This window comes from Silene latifolia, chromosome 11 (assembly GCF_048544455.1).
Source record: "Silene latifolia isolate original U9 population chromosome 11, ASM4854445v1, whole genome shotgun sequence".
In the NCBI taxonomy this organism is placed as follows: Eukaryota; Viridiplantae; Streptophyta; class Magnoliopsida; order Caryophyllales; family Caryophyllaceae; genus Silene; species Silene latifolia.
The window spans coordinates 86,090,940-86,114,901 of NC_133536.1; the positions used below are offsets into that span (position 1 = coordinate 86,090,940).

At 40.9% G+C, this 23,962-nt stretch overlaps 1 non-coding gene across 1 annotated transcript; it reads left to right on the top strand.

Moving 5' to 3' along the window:
• Nucleotides 1-10,782: 10,782 nt before the first annotated feature.
• LOC141616319 (small nucleolar RNA R71) lies at nucleotides 10,783-10,889 on the top strand. The gene has a single exon (XR_012530675.1). It is a non-coding gene; the product is annotated as a small nucleolar RNA R71 (small nucleolar RNA).
• The last annotated feature ends 13,073 nt before the right edge of the window (nucleotides 10,890-23,962 follow it).

A 23,962-nucleotide genomic window follows, 5' to 3' on the forward strand; every position in this document is an offset into this window, starting at 1 on the left:
TTTGATCGAACACCTAATCCCGCCCGCCTCGATAGCGGCCTCTACTAATGATTAGGGAAGTTGTCTATACTCGATATATCGTCGATTGTATGCATGCAATGCAACATCCAAGTTTTAATCCTAGCATGTGAGAATTAATACTAAGTTGGTGAACAATTAATTTAGCAAACAATTAGGTCGAAGTAGAATTTAATGCTCAATTACATGTGAAAACATTCAAGCAATAAAAGAAATATAATAATTATAAATTACAATAATGAAAACTATAATAATTACAATGGATTAGGCGATTTATGTCGAAAATACCTTTAAAACGGACAATTTGAGAAAAAGAATAAAAGAAAGAATTACGAACCGATCAGAAGGTGATAATACGATTAATAGTTAGTTATATGTAAGCTAATTAAACTAAGTCAAGACAAAACGGAGTTCAGGGACAAAATTCAACCCGGAACAGGCGCAGCAGAGCTGCGTCCTTTGGAATAGGCGCAGCAATTGCTGCGTCTGTTCCTGACCTGAATTCTGGCTGTGAAGCCGGAATTGCGTGTTGTTAATAATCGCTGATAAATTTAATGATTGATTAAACTATTTAATCGGATGAAAGTCATTAACAGGTTAGTTACATATGATTAAGGGTCATAAAACAATAAAACATGGATGAGACGGAATTAAGACGGATTATTACATGAAAGAATGATTGATTAGTGACATAGGTGAATGAAATAAATTAAACAAGATGAATTAATGACAAATTAATGATGAACATGCGACGAATGTGACAAAAGACAGATTAAAATATATCAAAGATCGAATTCCAGAAACTCAATATGAACAAATCGAATTCCTACAACCCGGATTGAGTTTAGTGACAAAAACCCGCAAATATCGGATTATAAGGGATTTAAGTCGAATTAACGATTAGATTACTAATGATGATGAATAATATACATGTGAATTATATGCTATCATGACGAAGAACTAACAAACAAACGAAACAAATAAGAATTTTGACGAATTACAGAGGACGAAAGAAGAAGAAAGGAAGCAGGAACTGCGGCAGCCTCACGAAGAGGCGCAGCAGAAACTGCGCTCCTTCGAAGAGGCACAGCAGTTGCTGCGTCCTTTCTCGACGGTTAGTCTTCTGGAAATCCGTAGAAAAGGGTTTTTAGACAAGATTTTATAAATCGGTTTTAATTGGTATTTTCGACATAAACTTTACAATTGTGATACAATAATTAAAATATAATAAATAAAAGAGAGATTTACACCCTCAGACTTACATGTTGATGAAACGAGAAGGACTAAGATATCGATTAGTGATGCTCGACGCGAATGCAAAGAAAGTGCCTTCGTAAGAGGAAAACGATTAGATTTGATTAAGTTGATTGATGTGTAGTTGGTCAAATTGGTCGGTCATGCAAACGAGGCTGGTACTCAGAAAGATCCGAGCTTACGTGGTCGAAAGATCAAGCACGTAGACGCCAAAAAGTAAGAACAAAAGTCTAGAATGCAAAGGGAGAAGAGAAGGACGGACACTCGCGTGAGAAATATGAGGAGCGAAGGCTCCTATTTATACTAATCACGTGGAGGAAATAGGGTTTCGGAGACTCTTTGGAAGTGAATCTCGGAAAGATATGAAAAAGATACGAAAATTAGGCAGAATATGACCTGGGAAGAGGCGCAGCAAGCACTGCGTCTCTTGGAAGAGGCGCAGCACCTGCTGCGTCTGTTCCCAAGTGGTTTCCTTCTGCGGAAGAAAGATTTTCGTATTTGAGTTATGGTAGGACGGAATAATTTGGTATTCCTTAATACTTTATATGAATATTACGGGAAATTGTTTACCAAAAGATAAAGATTGTGAAATATTTATAAAATATGGAATAGAAATATCCGGAACATTCCAGAACATTCCGACTCGGGATTTTACATTTATCAGAAAATGGAGACGGTTTTAGACTCGGACTCCAAATGTACCCTAATTACTGCCAAAACGACCGTATCGGCACGTAGATGACAACTAAGAGGTAGATATTAATATTTGAGCAATCACTTGACGATAATCTTACGAACTGTCACAAATCGTTCCGCGTACCAAACCTGCGGCCCAATCATCACCGGGTGGTTTGCGAGAGGTGCATAAATGAGGTATCTACAGAGCCCCCACTTTGACTGAGGCTTGGATGATCGGTCCGTTTCGTGTTCACAATTAAAGGTGTGGTCATTGGGTCACGTCCGAATCAAAACACAATTTATAACTTCACAAACAACTCTACAATTAGTAAAGAGGCAAGTAAAGGTCGGATCCCAAGGGACGAGAATTGAGATGAGATTTCTATTGAAACTAGTGGTGTCTTAGGGGTGTCACAATTTGGGTTGATGTAGAAGGTCACTAACTAAAATAGCAATGAAAATAAACAAGCAAGATGAATTAAAAGGGTTGTAAACAATTGATAAAAAGCACTAGGGTGTCATGGGGTCATAGGGGAATCATGGGAATTGACCATACAAACATGTTCTCAAATTACAAGCAAGCAATTATTGTTGTGATGGATTGAGTTGGGTTATATCTTACAATCCTAGGAAAGTTTGGGTCCCGGAGCCGAATCGATTAGATTGTACAACACCTACAAGTCGACTTAATCTTCCCTACTCAACAACATGCATGGTCTAATGAGACTCGAGTTGGTTTATGTCTTACAAGTCTTATTGAAAAGATAAGTGATGGGTAAAAAATGCAAGGATTCATAGGCTCGCATTTCATCAAACATAACATGTGCATGAGTTGAGATCAAAACAAGCAAGTAAATAAAACATGAAAGCATATTAAATTAAGCATGAATCATTCCCCATGTTGGTTTCCCCTAATCACCCATTAACCCTAGCTAAGAGACTACTCACTCATTATCATGTTGATCATGATAGCAAGGTTGTCAATCATACCAACAAAATGAAACATGATGAATAAATGAAAGTAATTAACAATAATTAAAAAAGGATTAAGAGAATTATACCTACTAATGATTCCACTAATAAAGCAAAGATAAAAGAAGTACTTGTTGCTTGATTGAGAGGTTGTCAATCTCCCAATAATAACCCAAATAATCTTCAATTACCCAAAATAAAGGATGAACAAAAGAGAGATTAAGGAAATAAAACTTGTATTAGAACTTGATTAATTGTTGATTACAAAACTAAAGAGAGATTTGATTGATATTAACTACTCTAATTATTGATAAGAAGAACATCCTCTTCTAATTAGACTAATGGGGTATTTATAGTGGAAATTAGGGGGATGCATTAGGGTTAACTAAAGGCTAAACTAGTAATTACACTTTTTAGATTGAGCAGGGAGGAGCTGGTATTTTTCGAAGGAAGGGCTTCTTTCTTTGTAGCTTGGAGAAGACGAAATTGTGCTGTACAGGAATCCGTGCGTTTTGGAGTCGGGACGGGCGGATTCTGGCGGTGGAACACGGGCGGTTTTGGAGGAATCCGGGCGGATTGTGGGCTGCAAACCCGAGCGTCTTGGGATAAATCCGCATGGATTGTGCATATGGAGGACGGGCGGATTGTAGACAATCCGCACGGATTGTGCCTCAGCATAATTTTTTCTTCTTTTCTTCCCTTTTCTTCATAAATTCCTTGGGGATTTCCTTGGGGACTCAAGGATCCTTTCTCAACATTGCTCATCTACTATAATATGTACAAAGGCCTTCTAATCTTGTCTCTCCTTGATGCTTGGTCATTGGATTCGATCAATTTAGTCTCGTTTTGCCATGAAAATGCAAGATTCTTACTCCTTTCCTACCAAGGGATCAAAATCTCAAAGAATATGCAAAACAAAGAACTAAAGATAAATGACCCAAATATGCACTAAAAAGCATAGGAACAAGGCTAATTCGGGGGCTAAATATGCGCTAATTATGGTCACATCAAATATCCCCAAACCGAACCTTTGCTCGTCCCGAGTAAAGAGGTGACAAAGACTAGGACCATTATTTAAACTAACCTAATAACATAGCCGATATGAGACAATTAGCGGGTCTCACTCCGCCCCTTCAACTCACAACAAGACAACCATGAGGTAGGATGCCTTCTTGCAAGGCAAGGTGGGTCTTGCCAAAATGGCGACACATCCAAACATTAAGCACACAAAATCACATAATGGATGCATCTACAAAAGGAATAGCCACTTCCTCATCAAGTGGCGGAGGCACTAAAGAGGAACAAATTTAAGAGCATGTAATCCTTCACAAATACTAGTTCAACAAATTATTAAGGCTAAGAGGATGGCACTAAATCACCTCCAAATGGTGTTAAACTAGACTACTTTCGTCCTCAATTTCCAAATGCTTTGGTGGTGGAATGATGATCCCTATGATGCTAGTAGCATATGACATGAAAAGTCTCGAATTTTCTACAAAAGTAAAGGTCATGGATCGTCCCAAGCTCGACAAAGTGGCTTGACAAAAAGGCTTTTTGGGAATGAAATGCTCAAATCTTTATACACAACGGGTGGATATGACTAGTATTCAAAAATTGACCTCATTTGACTTTCACATTTCAAAAATTTAAGATGGGGTTTGTCCCTTCCGGGCTAGTGTCCTTTGCTTTCGCCAATCGCTTATTAGGCAACCGGTTAACCTCTAGACAATAGCTTTTCGGGGTGATAGTCACTCTGTCTCTGGGCGGCCGAATTCACAACCTTGTGGGGGCCCAATTAAATGGATCCCGCTCCAAAGTACATCGAAGTGGTACGCCTCCATCAACAGTTTAATTTCTCCACATTCAACAATTCATAACATTTGAGGTTTCCTTGGCATTAAATTACTTCCACATGACAAAATTTTCGAAATGAGCACTTCAAACTTATTGATAGAAAGTATTTTTGGGTTGCCTTACCACAAGGTCAATCAAGGTCACCTAGACAAGTTAACCAAGTCCACATCGCATCACGGGGTTGGATAGGTGACTCACATGCAAACCCTTGACTAGGCTTTGGGTCATGGGTCAAAAGACACTAGTATGACACTATCTAGGGTGTTTTACAACCATTCTAGTAGGCAAAGTCTTAAGTTGAAAAAGTATTTGTAATGGCTTAGTTGCTCTTGTCAAAGTTCCTAATTAGCCATTTTTCAAAAACTTTTATCTAAATGCAACTACATGCTATGATGCAACTATTATAAACATCCTAATGCATATGATTCTATCGACTAATATGACATATAAACTAAATGCATGTCCTAAGTTCACATTGTTATACCGCATCAATCAAAATAAAGCCACATAGTCATTAACATAAAGAGGAAAAAGGAGATTGGAAAGATCATACCATGCGGTCTTCATGATCCTCATGTCTCGGATGTGGCGTAGTCAATCAATGTGAACAAGGATAGAACAAACACAATATATACAATACAATGTACAAGACTACACTACAAAAAGAAATAAATATGTTTTTGGGTTTTCAATTTTCAAATTTTTATGTTTTTCGAAATTTTTCAATTTTTTTGGATTTTTTAATAAGAGTTAAGTTAGAATTCCCCATCCCCATACTAATATGGGCATTGTCCTCAATGGCCAAAATGATGGGAAATTATGCAAAGATGATGCATGATTTCTACACTAAATGCAATCTACACTAGTCTACACTACATGATGCATGGTTTTTGTTTATGACGGAGAGGATAATTTAGATTACCTCCTGTTGTGTATGCATTAACTTCTCCAAACCGAGTGAGACACTATTGCTAATGTCCAAGGATGGGTGTAGTTTATGCACACACTATGCAATGCATGAAACTAATTTGTCATTTTGGATTTTGAAAGTGGGAACAATAAAATGAGAACAGCTCAATGGTACTGAGGTGTGAGTCTTCCATGGTGCTAGGACTACTCTAACAATGATCAAGAAAATAATCAAAACAAAGAGAGAAATAGACAAACCATGAGAGGGTAGGAGCCTCCAAGGCTTGCTAATCTTCTATCATATCATCACCATCATCACTTTCCTCATTAGAAGTGGTCTCATTGCCACTTCCTTCTTCATTTGCTTCTTTACTTTTTTCTTCACCTTGCTCATTATCTTGCTCACCATCATCTTCTCCTTCTTCACTTACTTCCTCATCAATGTTATCATCAACTTCTTCATTACCAACAACCTCATTGTCACTCTAAACGACCCTAGATGCACCCGGAAATAGGACTTCTCTATCCGCCCAACTAGGCAAAGGACATGATGGATCAAGTAGTCCTTGCCTAGCTAAGTGTAGGAGGGGTGGATATTGAGCCAAGTAAGCATTTTTCCGATCCTCAAAGGATTACTTGTGCATCGCTTGCATGAGAAGAGTCAAATAATCATTTCTTGCTTCGACACCTTCCGGCTTGAACTCTTGGTATTCAAAAGGGTAAGGTGGTGTGACAATGGAAGAGGAGGGCATTTCAAGTTCACCCTTTTGTTGTCGGATAATATACTCGGCCTCTTTTGAAAGGGGAAGTAGATAATTCGTCCGGTGGATGCTTAGACGACAAATCTTCGAAGGCAAAGTAAACGATCTAGCCTCACTAGTGAGCCATCCATACTTGGTGTCAAGAGGGTTATGGGCAACCCACTTGTACTTGTGTATCATAGTATGCATATCAACAAGATGACCACCCTCCTTTGCTTCATACTTGTTATCTTTGTTGAAGTTAGGATCAAATTACTTAGCTAGGATAGTGACTAGGCCGCCATTCACAATAACGGTAGTGCCTTTCTTCCCACAATCAATGTTGAGCCATCTATCTACCAAAAGCCTTAAAGAGTTGAAAGGCTTGGTGTGTACTCTTCCAATGTTCAAAGCCAACTCAAGAAGAATAAAATCAAGTTTGGTGAAATGGTTGGTATCTTTCCTTGCAATAATGGTGTTTCCTATGACCTTGTGCCATACTCTTATGCCCGGATGGTGGACTAAAAGAGCACGACTCGCATGAAAGTCTTCAAATTTCCTTCCGGAAATTGACTCCCAAAGAGGGTCGGGGTCATACTTTCCATAATTCTTAAAATAACTCGGTTCATCACTAAGACCCAAAATTTCACCCAATTCCCTAAAGGAAATGCATCTACTAACATTAGCTAGACGAAACTCGAGATTCTCCCTAGTCTCAAATTTGGTGACTTTCAAAGAACTCAAAAACTCCAAGGTAAGGGAGGGGTATGTCAATTCTTTTGATTCAAACAATTTCTTCAACCCCATTGCTTTAAAGAAGGCTCTAGTTTGCTCAAGGACACCCAACTTATCTAAGGTATCTTCACAAATAAACTTGGTGGATTGAAATGATTTCCTAGCAAACTTGGCAAAAGTATCTCTATGGGTTTTGGAAATAAAAGTTACCTCCGGATAATGCAAAAGTTGATCAATTTTCGGGGTAGTAGATGTTGTTGCTCCCATAGAAGGTTCTTGTTGTTGCACTTCCAAGTTTGGGGTTGCTACCACCATAGCCAATGCTTTCTTTGCTTGAAGAGCCTTTTGCCTTTGTGAAAGTGTCTTAGGTGCCTTTGTTGCCTTTGTTGCTCCCTTAGTCCTTGCCATTGATGAATTAACCAAGAAAAGAATGAAAAATCTTCAATTTGTAGTGTACCGAAATCGATTTAAAGGTGAAAGGCTTTGCCTTTATGAAATCAAAAATCGACTCAAAGGTTGGAGATTTTGTGCTTGGTTTTGATTTTTATCGAAAAAGGAGTGATTGATTTGTTGTTGAAAGGATGATTTGATTTAATTTTGGTGAATGTAGTTGAGGGATTTTGTTTTTGTGATGGAGAGGATGAGGGTTTTGATGTTTATGAGTAGTGTTATGAATGAATGAATGAATGAATGAATGAATGAATGAATGAATGAATGAATGAATGAATGAATGAATGAATGAATGAATGAATGAATGAATGAAGGTGGGAGGGGTTTTATAAAGGCCGAAAAAATTCGAACTGCAGGGGCAATCCGTGCGGTTTCTGATCAAGACGGGCGGATTCTGCACTTTCTGGGTTGGGAAAAACTCGCCTAAAGACGGGCGTCTTTCAGTGAAGACGCTCGGATTCGCTGACACGGGACGGGCGGATTCCTTTACAGGGATATTTCCTTGTTTTCCTCAGCTGAGAAGACGGGCGTCTTCTTTTCAAGACGGACGACTTTTCAAAGACGGGCGGATTCTGCTGTAGGACGCCCGAATTCTTTGACAGTCAAAAATTTCAAAAATTTCAGCTCATTTCAGGACGTGCGTCTTCTACCCAATACGGCCGGATTGCATGAAAACGGGCGGATTCTCCTGAATCCGCTCGGATTCGACCCCTTTGTACCCGGATTTAGTTCCATCCGTGTACAATGCGTATCCCTTGTCATTCTTCCATTCTTCTTCATATCTTATGTTCTTCATTGTGGGGGCTCTACTAAGGCATGGATAGCCTAGGCAATTGTCATCCCCACACTAAGCTAAAGCACTACACATCAATCGAAATTATTAGTCCTTCCCTCACTTCTCTCAAACATGACAATTATCTTGATCAAAGTAAATAAAAATCCAAAGATGACAAAAATGCAATACAAGAATTGAAATGCGAGTTAGGGAGTTAGAAATATTTACAAATGGTGGTTTAGGGAGGACTCCACCAAACTCTCATTCTTGATGAGATGTCAAGGGGGCGTGTTCAAGGTGTTGTTGATGTTGCTCAACACCTTGAAAAAGTAATCAAACGCTTGTTCATTATCGTTGTAAAGTTCTTCAATAGACCTTGGCCCTTGTTGTCGGTCTTGATCGATGGCATTACCAATGTAGGGATTAAAAATCCCTTCAAATTCGTCGTCCCAAAGACCACAAACTTCATTAAGTTGATCATTGAAAATCTCTTGATTTGATGGAGACAACTCTTCCAATTTCTTCTCTTGGCCAATGAGGCCATCCTCTTCTTCTTTGCTTGATTTTGATGAGCTTTGCAATCTCTCCTTGTCACAATTCACTTGCTCTTTGAATGGAGCATCTTCAATTTTCTTCTTCCATTGGAGTTCCGACTTCTTCTTCTCATCCTTTCGGCTATAATGATCAATCATGAAACACGGTTCATGCAAACGAGGAGCTCTCATAGTCTTGTCAAGATTAAAGGTTATGCTTTCATCTCCCACTTATAGAGTGAGCTCACCATGTTTCACATCAATCACCGCACCCGCGGTGTGTAGAAAAGGTCTTCCTAGAATGATTGGAATGTTGGAATCTTCCTCCATATGAACAATGACAAAGTCCACCGGGATGAAAAACTTCCCAATTCGCACGGGAACATCTTCCCATATCCCTAATGGTGTCTTCGTCGATCTATCGGCCATTTGGAGTGTGATATTGGTGCATTTAAGCTCTCCCATCCCCAACCTTTTACTCACCGAGTACGGCATAACACTCACACTAGCCCCTAGATCATATAAGGCTTTGTTGATCGTTGTGTCGCCAATGGTACACGGTATTGAGAAGCTTCCCGGATCCTTTAGTTTTGGAGGTGAACTCCCTTGAAGTATTGCACTACTCACCTTAGTGAAGGCGATAGTCTCAAGTTTCCGGATCGACTTCTTCTTTGTGAGGATGTCTTTCATGTATTTCGCATAGGCCGACACGTGATTGATTAATTCCGTGAAAGGAATCGAGACTTACAAATTCTTCACAATTTCCATAAACTTTCCAAGTTGGTCATCAAATTTGGGCTTGACTTGACGACTTGGAAAAGGAAGTCTAATCACAATGGGCTCCTTCTCCTTGACCTTGTCTTCATTTTTCTTTGAACTTTCTTCCTTTGATGATTCTCCATCTTTGGAGTTTTGCACAATTTCTTCCTTATCACTAGCTTCCACAACTTCATCCTCAACTTGCTTCTTCGGTGCTTCATACCTTGTACCACTTCTCAAGTGAATGGCACTAACCGTTTCATGTCTTGGGGGATTACTTTGAGGTGGTAATTGCCCCTTTTGTCTTTGTGAGCTTGAAGATGCTAGTTGAGTCAATTGGGTTTCCAACATCTTGGTGTGACCTAGGATGTTGTTGATGGTGGTTTCCTTTGCTTTACTATCTTTTTGCATTTGAGTGAAAAATTCTTGTTGATTCTTTTGCATTTGGAGGACCGCTTTTTGGACATCAAAACCTTGGTCATTTTGGTGATTGTATGGATTTTGATTTTGGTAACCTTGGTTTTGATTGTAAAAGGGTCTTTGATTTTGGTTTCTCATGGGAGGTGAGGTGTATGTTGTTTGAGGGTTTTGAACATTTTGGCTTTTGTATGAGAGATTTGGATGGAATTTGGTGTTTTCATTGTAATAGTTGGAATAAGGGGTACCACTCTTGTACGCTTGGAAAGCATTCACTTGTTCATTTGTTCCCCTACATTCACTTTGGTCATGTCCCAAAGTTCCACAATTCTCACATATCCCACTTGGGATTGATGAAGATGCCGTCATGGCATTAACATGATGCTTTGGTGATTTTGAGACTTCTTCAAGTCTAGCCATAACTTTTTCAAACTTCAAATTGATTGTGTCAATGTGAGCACTAAGTTGAGCACCCAATTGAGTAACGGAGTCCACTTCATGCTTTCCTCCTCTAGTAGCCTTGCGAGGTCTACTATATTGTGAGTTATGGACCGCCATTTCCTCAATTTTGTTCCATGTTTGATTGTCATCAACTTCGGTGAACATTCCATTTGATCCCATGTTGAGAATGTTCCTTGAATCTTCATATAAACCGTTCCAAAATTGTTGTACCAAGAACCATTCGCTAAGTCCATGGTGAGGACATGAGCGACAAATTCCCTTGAATCGCTCCCAAGCTTCATACAAAGATTCTTCATCCCTTTGCTTAAAACCCGTAATTTGAGCTCTTAGCATGTTAGTCTTTTCCGGTGGGTAGAATTTTTTGTAGAAAGCTAGAGCCAACTTCTTCCAAGAATCAATTCCGAGAGTGGCCTTATCAAGGCCCTTCAACCATTGTTTCGCGGTGCCAATTAGAGAAAAAGGAAATAAGACCCATCGAATTTGGTCTTGAGTTACACCGGTTTAAGAAATCGCATCACAATAGTCACAAAAGGTTTCCATATGAGAATGAGGGTCTTCACTAGGCATCCCCCCAAATTGGCTCCTTTCGACTAATTGGATAAAGGCGGATTTGGCAATAAAATTTCCGGTTAGATGTTGTGGTATGGGAGTACCATTGGGTAGGTTCTCCTCGGTGGGTACGGAATGTGATGAAAACTTAGGCATTGTAGGTTGATTTTGTGGGGTATTTTGTAATGGGTTCTCCTCACCTTCTCTTGCAAAAGGGTTGATGAACTCAATAGTTGGTTGAACAACCTCACTAATACCTCTCAAATTCCTCCTAGCAAGTCTCCTATTGTTTGTCAAGGTTCTTTCAATTTCACGGTCAAAAGGTAACAAATCACCTTGTGACCTTCTAGACATGCAAAATATCAAACAACTTGAAAATGATTAGAACAAACCATGAGGAGTTTTACTTCCCCAAGGCAAAGAAAGTCACAACTAATAACAATGTAAGAAAATCTAAATCAAGTAAACACCGTCCCCGGCAACGGTGCCATTTTTTTGATCAGTCCGTTTCGTGTTCACAATTAAAGGTGTGGTCGTTGGGTCACGTCCGAATCAAAACACAATTTATAACTTCACAAACAACTCTACAATTAGTAAAGAGGCAAGTAAAGGTCGGATCCCAAGGGACGGGAATTGAGATGAGATTTCTATTGAAACTAGTGGTGTCTTAGGGGTATCACAATTTGGGTTGATGTAGAAGGTCACTAACTAAAATAGCAATGAAAATAAACAAGCAAGATGAATTAAAAGGGTTGTAAACAATTGATAAAAAGCACTAGGGTGTCATGGCGTCATAGGGGAATCATGGGAATTGACCATACAAACATGTTCTCAAATTATAAGCAAGCAATTATTGTTGTGATGGACTGAGTTGGGTTATATCTTACAATCCTAGGAAAGTTTGGGTCCCGGAGCCGAATCGATTAGATTGTACAACACCTACAAGTCGACTTAATCTTCCCTACTCAACAACATGCATGGTCTAATGAGACTCGAGTTGGTTTATGTCTTACAAGTCTTATTGAAAAGATAGGTAATGGGTAAAAAATACAAGGATTCATAGGCTAGCATTTCATCAAACATAACATGTGCATGAGTTGAGATCAAAACAAGCAAGCAAATAAAACATGAAAGCATATTAAATTAAGCATGAATCATTCCCCATGTTGGTTTCCCCTAATCACCCATTAACCCTAGCTAAGAGACTACTCACTCATTATCATGTTGATCATGCTAGCAAGGTTGTCAATCATACCAACAAAATGAAACATGATGAATAAATGAAAGTAATTAACAATAATTAAAAAGGGATTAAGAGAATTATACCTACTAATGATTCCAATAATAAAGCAAAGATAAAAGAAGTACTTGATGCTTGATTGAGAGGTTGTATAGAATGACTCTCGTAGATGCCAATGAACACGGGTGCTCACGGAGATCCTGGAGTGGGGGTGAGGGTACGTATTAGGAAGCTCTTTTGATCGAACACCTAATCCCGCCCGCCTCGATAGCGGCCTCTACTAATGATTAGGGAAGTTGTCTATACTCGATATATCGTCGATTGTGTGCATGCAATGCAACATCCAAGTTTTAATCCTAGCATGTGAGAATTAATACTAAGTCGGTGAACAATTAATTTAGCAAACAATTAGGTCGAAGTAGGATTTAATGCTCAATTACATGTGAAAACATTTAAGCAATAAAAGAAATACAATAATTATAAATTACAATAATGAAAATTACAATAATGAAAATTATAATAATTACAACGGATTAGGCGATTTATGTCGAAAATACCTTTAAAACGGACAATTTGAGAAAAAGAATAAAAGAAAGAATTACGAACCGATCAGAAGGTGATAATACGATTAATAGTTAGTTATATGTAAGCTAATTAAACTAAGTCAAGACAAAAACGGAGTTCAGGGACAGAATTCAACCCGGAACAGGCGCAGTAGAACTGCGTCCTTTGGAATAGGCGCAGCAATTGCTGCGTCTGTTCCTGACCTGAATTCTGGCTGTGAAGCCGGAATTGCGTGTTGTTAATAATCGCTGGTAAATTTAATGATTGATTAAACTATTTAATCGGATGAAAGTGATTAACAGGTTAGTTACATATGATTAAGGGTCATAAAACAATAAAACATGGATGAGACGGAATTAAGACGGATTATTACATGAAAGAATGATTGATTAGTGACATAGGTGAATGAAATAAACTAAACAAGATGAATTAATGACAAATTAATGATGAACATGCGACGAATGTGACAAAAGACAGATTAAAATATATCAAAGATCGAATTCCAGAAACTCAATATGAACAAATCGAATTCCTACAACCCGGATTGAGTTTAGTGACAAAAACCCGCAAATATCGGATTATAAGGGATTTAAGTCGAATTAACGATTAGATTACTAATGATGATGAATAATATACATGTGAATTATATGCTATCATGACGAAGAACTAACAAACAAACGAAACAAATAAGAATTTTGACGAATTACAGAGGACGAAGGAAGAAGAAAGGAAGCAGGAACTGCGGCAGCCTCACGAAGAGGCGCAGCAGGAACTGCGCTTCTTCGAAGAGGCGCAGCAGTTGCTGCGTCCTTTATCGACGGTTAGTCTTCTGGAAATCCGTAGAAAAGGGTTTTTAGACAAGATTTTATAAATCGGTTTTCATTGGTATTTTCTACATAAACTTTACAATTGTGATACAATAATTAAAATACAATAAATAAAAGAGAGATTTACACCCTCAGACTTACATGTTGATGAAACGAGAAGGACTAAGATATCGATTAGTGATGCTCGACGCGAATGCAAAGAAAGTGCCCTCGTAAGAGGAAAACGATTAGATTTGATTAAGTTGATTGATGTGTAGTTGGTCAAATTGGTCGGTCATGCAAACGAGGCCGGTACTCAGAAAGATCCGAGCTTACGTGGTCGAAAGATCAAGCACGTAGACGCCAAAAAGTAAGAACAAAAGTCTAGAATGCAAAGGGAGAAGAGAAGGGCGGACACTCGCGTGAGAAATATGAGGAGCGAAGGCTCCTATTTATACTAATCACGTGGAGGAAATAGGGTTTCGGAGACTCTTTGGAAGTGAATCTCGGAAAGATATGAAAAAGATACGAAAATTAGGCAGAATATGACCTGGGAAGAGGCGCAGCAAGCACTGCGTCTCTTGGAAGAGGCGCAGCACCTGCTGCGTCTGTTCCCAAGTGGTTTCCTCCTGCGGAAGAAAGATTTTCGTATTTGAGTTATGGTAGGACGGAATAATTTGGTTTTCCTTAATACTTTATATGAATATTACGGGAAATTGTTTACCAAAAGATAAATATTGTGAAATATTTATAAAATATGGAATAGAAATATCCGGAACATTCCAAAACATTCCGACTCGGGATTTAACATTTATCAGAAAATGGAGACGGTTTTAGACTCGGACTCCAAATGTACCCTAATTACTGCCAAAACGACCGTATCGGCACGTAGATGACAACTAAGAGGTAGATATTAATATTTGAGCAATCACTTGACGATAATCTTACGAACTGTCACAAATCGTTCCGCGTACCAAACATGCGGCCCAATCATCACCGGGTGGTTTGCGAGAGGTGCAGAAATGAGGTATCTACAGAGCCCCCACTTTGACTGAGGCTTGGATGATCGGTCCGTTTCGTGTTCACAATTAAAGGTGTGGTCGTTGGGTCACGTCCGAATCAAAACACAATTTATAACTTCACAAACAACTCTACAATTAGTAAAGAGGCAAGTAAAGGTCGGATCCCAAGGGACGGGAATTGAGATGAGATTTCTATTGAAACTAGTGGTGTCTTAGGGGTGTCACAATTTGGGTTGATGTAGAAGGTCACTAACTAAAATAGCAATGAAAATAAACAAGCAAGATGAATTAAAAGGGTTGTAAACAATTGATAAAAAGCACTAGGGTGTCATGGGGTCATAAGGGAATCATGGGAATTGACCATACAAACATGTTCTCAAATTATAAGCAAGCAATTATTGTTGTGATGGATTGAGTTGGGTTATATCTTACAATCCTAGGAAAGTTTGGGTCCCGGAGCCGAATCGATTAGATTGTACAACACCTACAAGTCGACTTAATCTTCCCTACTCAACAACATGCATGGTCTAATGAGACTCGAGTTGGTTTATGTCTTACAAGTCTTATTGAAAAGATAGGTGATGGGTAAAAAATACAAGGATTCATAGGCTCGCATTTCATCAAACATAACATGTGCATGAGTTGAGATTAAAACAAGCAAGCAAATAAAACATGAAAGCATATTAAATCAAGCATGAATCATTCTCTATGTTGGTTTCCCCTAATCACCCATTAACCCTAGCTAAGAGACTACTCACTCATTATCATGTTGATCATGCTAGCAAGGTTGTCAATCATACCAACAAAATGAAACATGATGAATAAATGAAAGTAATTAACAATAATTAAAAAGGGATTAAGAGAATTATACCTACTAATGATTCCAATAATAAAGCAAAGATAAAAGAAGTACTTGATGCTTGATTGAGAGGTTGTCAATCTCCCAATAATAACCCAAATAATCTTCAATTACCCAAAATAAAGGATGAACAAAAGAGAGATTAAGGAAATAAAACTTGTATTAGAACTTGATTAATTGTTGATTACAAAACTAAAGAGAGATTTTATTGATATTAAATACTCTAATTATTGATAAGAAGAACATCCTCTTCTAGTTAGACTAATGGGGTATTTATAGTGGAAATTAGGAGGATGCATTAGGGTTAACTAAGGGTTAAACTAGTAATTACACTTTTTAGATTGAGCAGGCAGGAGCCGGTATTTTTCGAAAGAAGGCCTTCTTTATTTGTAGCTTGGAGAAGACGAAATTGTGCTGTACAGGAATCCGTGCGTTTTGGAGTCGGGACGGGCGGATTCTGGCGGTGGAACACGGGCGGTTTTGGAGGAATCCGGGCGGATTGTGGGCTGCAAACCCGAGCGTCTTGGGATGAATCCGCACGGATTGTGCATATGAAGGACGGCCGGATTGTAGACAATACGCACGGATTGTGCCTCAGCAAGATTTCTTCTTCTTTTCTTCCCTTTTCTTCATAAATACCTTGGGGATTTCCTTGGGGACTCAAGGATCCTTTCTCAACATTGCTCATCTACTATAATATGTACAAAGGCCTTCTAATCTTGTCTCTCCTTGATGCTTGGTCATTGGATTCGATCAATTTAGTCTCGTTTTGCCATGAAAATGCAAGATTCTTACTCCTTTCCTACCAAGGGATCAAAATCTCAAAGAATATGCAAAACAAAGAACTAAAGATAATAAATGACCCAAATATGCACTAAAAAGCATGGGAACAAGGCTAATTCGGGGGCTAAATATACGCTAATTATGGTCACATCATTGGACAAGACGAAAGTCAAAGTATAGCCATCAGGTCAATCGAAGATTACAACCTGACGACTATGGTGACGCGAGACGGCTCAAGGGGTCTGAACCAAGGACCTGTCGTCGAGAACATTTTAGAGTCTGTCGACTATCGGGGAGGGTCGTTTAAAGTCCATTTGACTACGTAAGGAGGCTCGCCACCCATAAGAAGAGACCATACCTGAGACTTCTTCTCGAAATGCTTCCGGAGGTGCATGGGAGCTAAGGAGCGAAGATCAAGTGTGAGGGCTAAATAAGGTGAGTAGCAGGCCACAGACGGGAACTGCTGAAAGAAAACTGCTTGGGTAGTCTTCGAGAAATAAGTAGATAGCAGGACACAGGCGGGAACTGCTGAGGAGAAATCTGCTTAGGTAGTCTTCGAGAAGTAATTGCGAGTAGCAGGACGCAGGCGGGAACTGCTGAAAGAAAACTGCTTGGGTAGTCTTCGAGAAATAAGTAAATAGCAGGACACAGGCGGGAACTGCTGAGGAGAAATCTGCTTAGGTAGATGTTAATCTCCGGGTTTTGAGAGGGAAAGTATATCCGCTTACTCTCGTTGGGGAGCATAATGAAGGCGTGTCGAAACACCTGTGAAGGAATAAAATGCTGGTTACGACAAGCAAAGGTCTTGGAAGAAATAAATGGTATGTAACAGTCCGTTGCTGGCTTGGTAAATGCGGGCCGGAACGAAAAAATAATCGTCAAACGGACCAAAAGGATAAGATAGCATCGGCGAAGAGGCGCACCAAAGATGGGCCCACAAATAACGAACTTATAACGAATTTTTGAAAATTCATATGGAGGGAAAACAAGGAAGAGGTGCAGCAAGAGCTGCGTCTCTTGGAAGAGGCGCAGCGCCTGCTGCGTCTGTTCCCCAAAGTGTCTATTCTGCGTAAAAACCCGATAATCAGAAGGTTCATTTCATTATTTCGAAACATAATTCCTTCAATTTCTCTCTCAAATCTTCAATATTTCCGCCAAGGTTTGATCCAAAAGCTCGCATTAATCATGACTAATCGAGGTATGTGTCTCATTCTTGCATTAATCTTCCGTATTTGTCGAATTTTGGATCGAAAAAATTAGGGTTTATGACCCAATTGATCGAAAATTTGGGGCTTTTTCCCCCAAATGCATTTGCCTTGTCAAATTGACATTTGAAATGGATAATTGATAGTATAGGCAACATAACTATGTATTTGTCTCGAATTTTCGTCGAGTTTTGAGCCTTTGAGTGAAATTTGAGACGGTTTCACAGCTAAACCGTAAATTGCTTCGAAAATAGCCTTAGGATTGCCCATTTGCGATGAAACTTGATATTTGGGACCCTTGGATGATGGGTAAACTTTCTACCATCTTAGAATTTTGGTTTGTGATGGCTTTTTCAGGACACTTTCTAAGGCATAATCGTCATTACAACGAAATGCTGCCGAAATTTCGACTCGAACCCGGAACTAGGCTTCAAATTAGGCTTGACTTGACCCATATTACCATATGAGTGATCGGGTTGGTGAGAATATGGCCAAATATGGCGAGAAAAGAGCAGTTTAAGGGCTTCCAAAGGCTCGAAAATCCATTAACTAAGGCTTGTCGTCATGCGACGCGGCCTAAATTTGCTTTAATGTTGCAGGCGATGTGGCTTCTACTTCTGGGAGGACTCCCATGGAGATAGACGTTGTTACTGTCGAGGAGGCTTTAGAGCAGGCCTTCACCGCCGCGGTGATGGCTGTAGGGGACGAGGTCCATGAGGAGGAGGCTGTTGAGGAGGAGGAGGCTCCGAGACGGGCCAACATTGGGCGAGGAGGTCGTCAGCTGAGAGGAGCTCCCGAGTGGGCTGAGACTTGGGAGAGTAGGCACTTGCTATGGGCTGCAGAGGGTCACCTGTCCTATAGGACGGTGAAGAGTTTGGTAAATAGGAATTCACTACTCATTACTCATCCTCTTTCATTCATTTGTTCATATCTCTTTCAATTTTCATTCAAAACTAAAGATAGCTTTTGTTTCAAATCACAATAGGAGGCCAGGAACATCAGGTCGTTCTCGGGCTATACGACAGCGATGGAGCACTACGAGCGGGTGTCAGCGGAGGAGCGTGCCATGATCGAGCGCGGAGCGTTCGGTTCCTTAGTGCAGGCCTGGAGGGGTATCGCGAAGAGGAAGCTGCGGGCTAACCTTAGCCTGGTCCGCGCTTTCTTGGACCGATTCTGGGATACGACTTCCACGTTTCACATGCCTTTCGGTGAGGTGGGAGTCACTCTGGAGGACTACGGCATGATTTCTGGTCTGCCGTGTGGGACTGAAGCTGTGGAGTGGCCGGAGACTGCTATGAGGGTGGACTCGGCCGAGGCGAGGAGGTTGATCGGCTGGAACTTGTCGCCGAAGGCTGTCACAGTGCCGGGTTTGGTCCCCAGCTCCTACGTTCGAGATTACTTTGCGGGAAAGATCCCGGCGCTAGTGACGATTGATGGGAGGGAGACGGCTCCTCCTCCCTGTACAGCTGAGCAGAGGGCTCGTTTGTGGCTCTGGTGGTTTTTGTCTTCGATTTACCTCGGAGACAAGGGAGAGAGGCTGTCGACGAAGCTTTTTCCCTTCCTTTCTGACCTGAGCTCCCTAGGGCGTTGGGACTGGGTCACTGCTGGCTTTGCGGTCCTCATTTGCTTCATGAGGGCCATGGTTCGTCCGGAGTTGATGGAGAAGGGGACTTCTCCTGGTGCTGTCGGACCTGGACTACTGCTGGAGGTATGAACCTTCATTGAGACTTGAAATCAATTCCCTTCTTCATCAAATCACAAATGATCGTCATTGACTATCTTGTTTCACAGGCGTGGGTGTACTCGTACTTCCCGGGCCTCGCGCCCAAGAGGACGGAGCCATTGGAGAAGGCCTATCCCGTGGTGAGGGATTGGGTGATGTGCAGGACGAAGAGCAAGCGTTCTTCTCACGGCGTCTACCGGCGGGACGTGAACGCTCTTCAGCTAGACAGCGTAAGCATCTCACTTATATTCATTTGCATCTTCATTGTCTTTAATTGATCATAGGAATGATCCTTGTTTCTCTTATCACAGTGGGTGCCCAGACCTTGGGCGGAGTACGCTGGAGCGCCTCCTTTCGTGGCCGAGGTCCTTCGACCTAAGAGCTCGAGCCGGTTGCTGCTGAGGACGTCGATGGGTCCTGTGTGGTACTTGGGCGAGCGCTTGGCTCGTCAGTGCTCTCGGGACGTGTTGACGGTTCCCGTCGATCCTCCCAGGACGATGTTTAGGGAGCCTTCTGAGGCTGAGAGGGAGGCTGACTTGGCTGGCGCCAGTGGTGACGCCCTCCTTCTTCCTGGCAAGGACTACTCGGCGTTCCTCTACGGGAGGTTGGCATACTGGCCGGTAGTGGTGAGCATCTTCACTCCTCTTCTTTACTTGATTTTTTGAGAATTATGATGAAAGATCACCGATTAACGAGAAATATTTGACTTTGCAGGAGGTCGAGGCGGCGGGCATCGAGCCCCCAGAGTACCCCGAGACCCTCGAGTACACTGACGCGACCGGGAGGACGACGATCTCCGAGCTGCGTGACTTTGACGTAGCTGTGACGGATGCTGGCCTGGACGATTGGCAGCATCTGATTCGGAAGGTGAGCCTCTGACTTGTATAACTTTTGTGTAAGAACACATTTGACTGGATTTTATTAAATTTATTGAGAACTTTCTTTTAAAAATGCAGGTTGCGCCGTCTCGGTTCGTGGCGCTATGGAGGGTGGCCAACCGGCTACGAGCTACTGCCGTCGAGGCACTTGTCGGCGGTCGAGGTCGTCAGGTATGAACCTTATACCTATTTCATTTTAAACTTTATTTTGCCTTGTAATTGCTTGGACTGATTTGACACGATTGACATGAGCCAATTTTGTTGTTGTTTACAGGGGGACCGCGAGCTGGAGCGAGAGTTGACCCAGTCTCGGGAGGAGACAGCTCACTTGTTGAGGGAGCTCGAGGTTCGGGACGCCGAGATTGCCGCTCTTGCGGCAAGAGTTGCGGAGCTGGAGGGCGACCAGCAGTAGTTTTGTGTAGCTGTTGTAGACTTGCACATTTGGACATTGATTTTGGACATTTTTGGACTTTGTTTGGGGCTTGTGCCCCCAGTTTGTTGTACATTTCCCTTGTTTGGTGTATATAAGATGGCCTAAGAGCCTTTGCTGCTGGGTTGTGTCGCTTGTATCTGCAGGTTAGCTTTGAACAGGTTTGGTAGATGACGGTTTATGCCGTCATGCTGCCGAAATTTACATAGAAATCACGCAAAACATTCATTTGTATATACATATGGCCTTAATTAGCGCAAAATGAAAGACACAAAATAAATGCAAAAAAAATGCAAAAATTTTGCTGGAAATGACCGGACGGTAGGGAGGGTTACCCCTAAAAAAAGAAAAAAATAGAAATCTATAAGTTAGAAATGTAGAAATGAAATTAAGAAATTGAAATTAATATATAAATGTTGAAATTCGGTAAATTGAAAATTATTTTCTAAAATAAATGAAAAATGTAAATGAATTAAAATGAATTAAAACGAAAATTATTTCCTAAAATGAGAATGAAAATTATTTCCTAAAATGAAAATGTGCACGTGTGGTAAAATGGCGAAAATGTCGATGTCGCTTCGAAATTTGTGCCCGCGGAATTAGGAAACCTGAAACATGGTAATTCTCACGTATTTACCAAAATAATACCCGTAGGAATAGGAAATTATTCGTCATGGAATTAGGAAAGATCCAATGCGGAAAATCACAGAAGTGAAGCTGAGGAAGAGGCGCAGCATGAGCTGCGTCCCTTTGAAGAGGCGCAGCAGGTGCTGCGCCTGTTCCCAAGGTGTTCTGCTCTGGCAGATTTTTGGAAACAGTAATTAGTATAAATAGAAACGTTGATGGAGCTTTTATTCATATAATTCTTCCGTCTCTTCTTCGTCTTATTACATAAAATTCTCAAAAGAAACTTTTCATCATGAATACTTTGGAGATTCGCTTGAAGGAATGGACCAACGAATTTTCGAACATGGAAAAATATGATATGGGTGCCTATAACCTCGGATCACTGTTGAGTTTGAGGCTAATCAAGGTTGTTAAACCATTCTTGGATACTTGTCTTGATTATTGGGACCCGAATTACCACGTTTTTGCGTTCCCTGGAGGCGACATTTGCCCATTTCCTGAAGAAATTGTTGCGGTTGGTGGGTGGGATCCCGAACATTTGTCTGCCATTCCTCCTACTTCGCAAGGGTACAAGAGCAAATTTAGAGTTTTTCTTGGGTTGACAAGACTTGAGGTGGACCATCTAGTTACCTCGAAAGGAGTGAGAATGCTGGACTTCATAGACCAATTCATAAATAGGGCCGACCCCACCGTTTCTTATGTTGCTAGGCGGAGGGCATTTGGGTTTTGCCTTTTGCATGCGTATGTCTTCCAAGGGCATGTTGATGAAGACTTGAGAGGTGATCCCCGTCTTCTAGTCCTTGCTGAGCAAATGGAGCTGCGCAGGAGCCTAGCTTGCTTATGCTTAGGAGAGATTCTTTAGGGCTTAGATAATAGGAAATCCAACCGCGATCTACCGTATTTGGGAAGTCCTGTCATTCTGCAGGTAAAAGACATTTTTTTTTCTTTCTCTCTTTTTTCGTTTTTTTTTTCGTTTTTTTTTTCTTTTTTGTTTTCTTTTTTTTTTCTTCGTTTTTTTTTTTTTCCGTTTGATGTCTATCACCTGCTTTTGGTAGGTTTGGCTTATGGAACGGCTCCGATTGATCGAGCCCCCAGTTCATGTTCCTTCCTATCATGCTAGCTCGATTGCGATGAGGACGAGGTTGTACATGGTGGACTTCACTCGGGTCTGTAATTACTGGAAGAATAAACTGAAGAGTGAGGATGGTCCTTTGATTAGGTGGGTCGTACCGTGGTGGCACCTCAAATCCGTCACTGGAGTGTCTTCTTTGGATCCTACTAGGTCCGTGCGCATTCCTGGCTTGGAATTCATGGTGTGTATCTTCCCGGAAAGACTGATGAGATAAATCGGAATGAAGCAAATGATCCGAAGGCTGGATACGTTCCGCAGATCGCCGCACGGCGCTACTGCGATAGCCGGAGGGAATGGGCCATTAAATGGGCCCAAAGAAACATGTGGTTCTTGAATTTCTCCGCTAATGCTTTATGGGTGTCGGATTCTTATCTGCTGTGGAGGAGAGCTACTACTCCTGAAGAACGCGAGAGATTGAGGAAGCGCGAGCCTGTGGATTACAAGGTGCGTGAGGTAGAGAAAGAGAAAGAGAAGCATCTGACAGAAGGAGAAGAAGAAGCCGGGCTTCGAGTTATTCATCCTTCGAAGAAACCGAAGATCTCTCCTGTCGCGGAAATGGTGGTTGGCATGAATGGGAAGTCGAGGCCTCGAGAAAGACCATTGGTGATTAGGTCTGAAGTGGTGCAAGAGCGTCCGGCTCGAGGTCGTGACAAGAAGTATGACAAGAATGACAAGGGCAAAGGGAAGATGGAAGAATAGCCCAAGTTCTTTTATTATTATTTATTTCATTATTATCGTTGTAATAAAAAAGCTGGGGTTTTTAGAATCCTAGCCTCTTCTATTTTTATTATGTAGCGTACTATTATTATTATAAAATGAATGAAATAAAAAGGTTAAATGGTTATGAAACCGTTGTGATTTTCTATTTTATTATTCTTGTCGAATTCCAAGTGCAATTCAAATGTCCTTCTATTTACATTTTAAAATAAATGGGTTGTATCCTGTGAAGGATTGCCTACGTATTCATTTCAAAAACGAAATCAAACCCTTGCGCGTAGTTCGAGTAAATGTAAAAGAATAATTGTTCTACGCAAGAGCTTGTAATGAACTTAGAAAATAAGCATGAGCTTTTGCTTACTCTGAAGGTGCAGATTAGTTTATTTGATGATACGAGGATGATAAATTTGTCAAAATGCAAGAGCACAGTGACATTAGCTTATTTCAGCTTGGCCAAGGGCCGGTTTGTTTAGTGCCACAAGAGCGACACGTGGGGTTACGCGAGGCGCGTTTTTTGTTCCTATTCTAGGCATAGTACTGTTTTAGTTGGTCAAGGTTCGTCGGGTTGGAGAACTCATTCCCATCTAGGTCTGTGATTCTAACCGCACCCCCCGGAAGTATGGATTTGACTAGAAATGGTCCGGCCCAGTTAGGTTTGAATTTTCCCCGTGGGTCGACAGGCAGAAGAGCTCTAACCGATTTGAGTACAAAGTCTCCTTTCTTGATGTTTCTGGGCTTAACCCTTTTGTTGAAAGCTCGTTTGATACGGGCTTGATATGTTTGGACATTATGCAAGGCGCGTAGCCTACGTTCATCCAGGAGGATGAGTTCTTCATATCTATCCCTCTTCCAATCGGCTTCTGGGATTTGA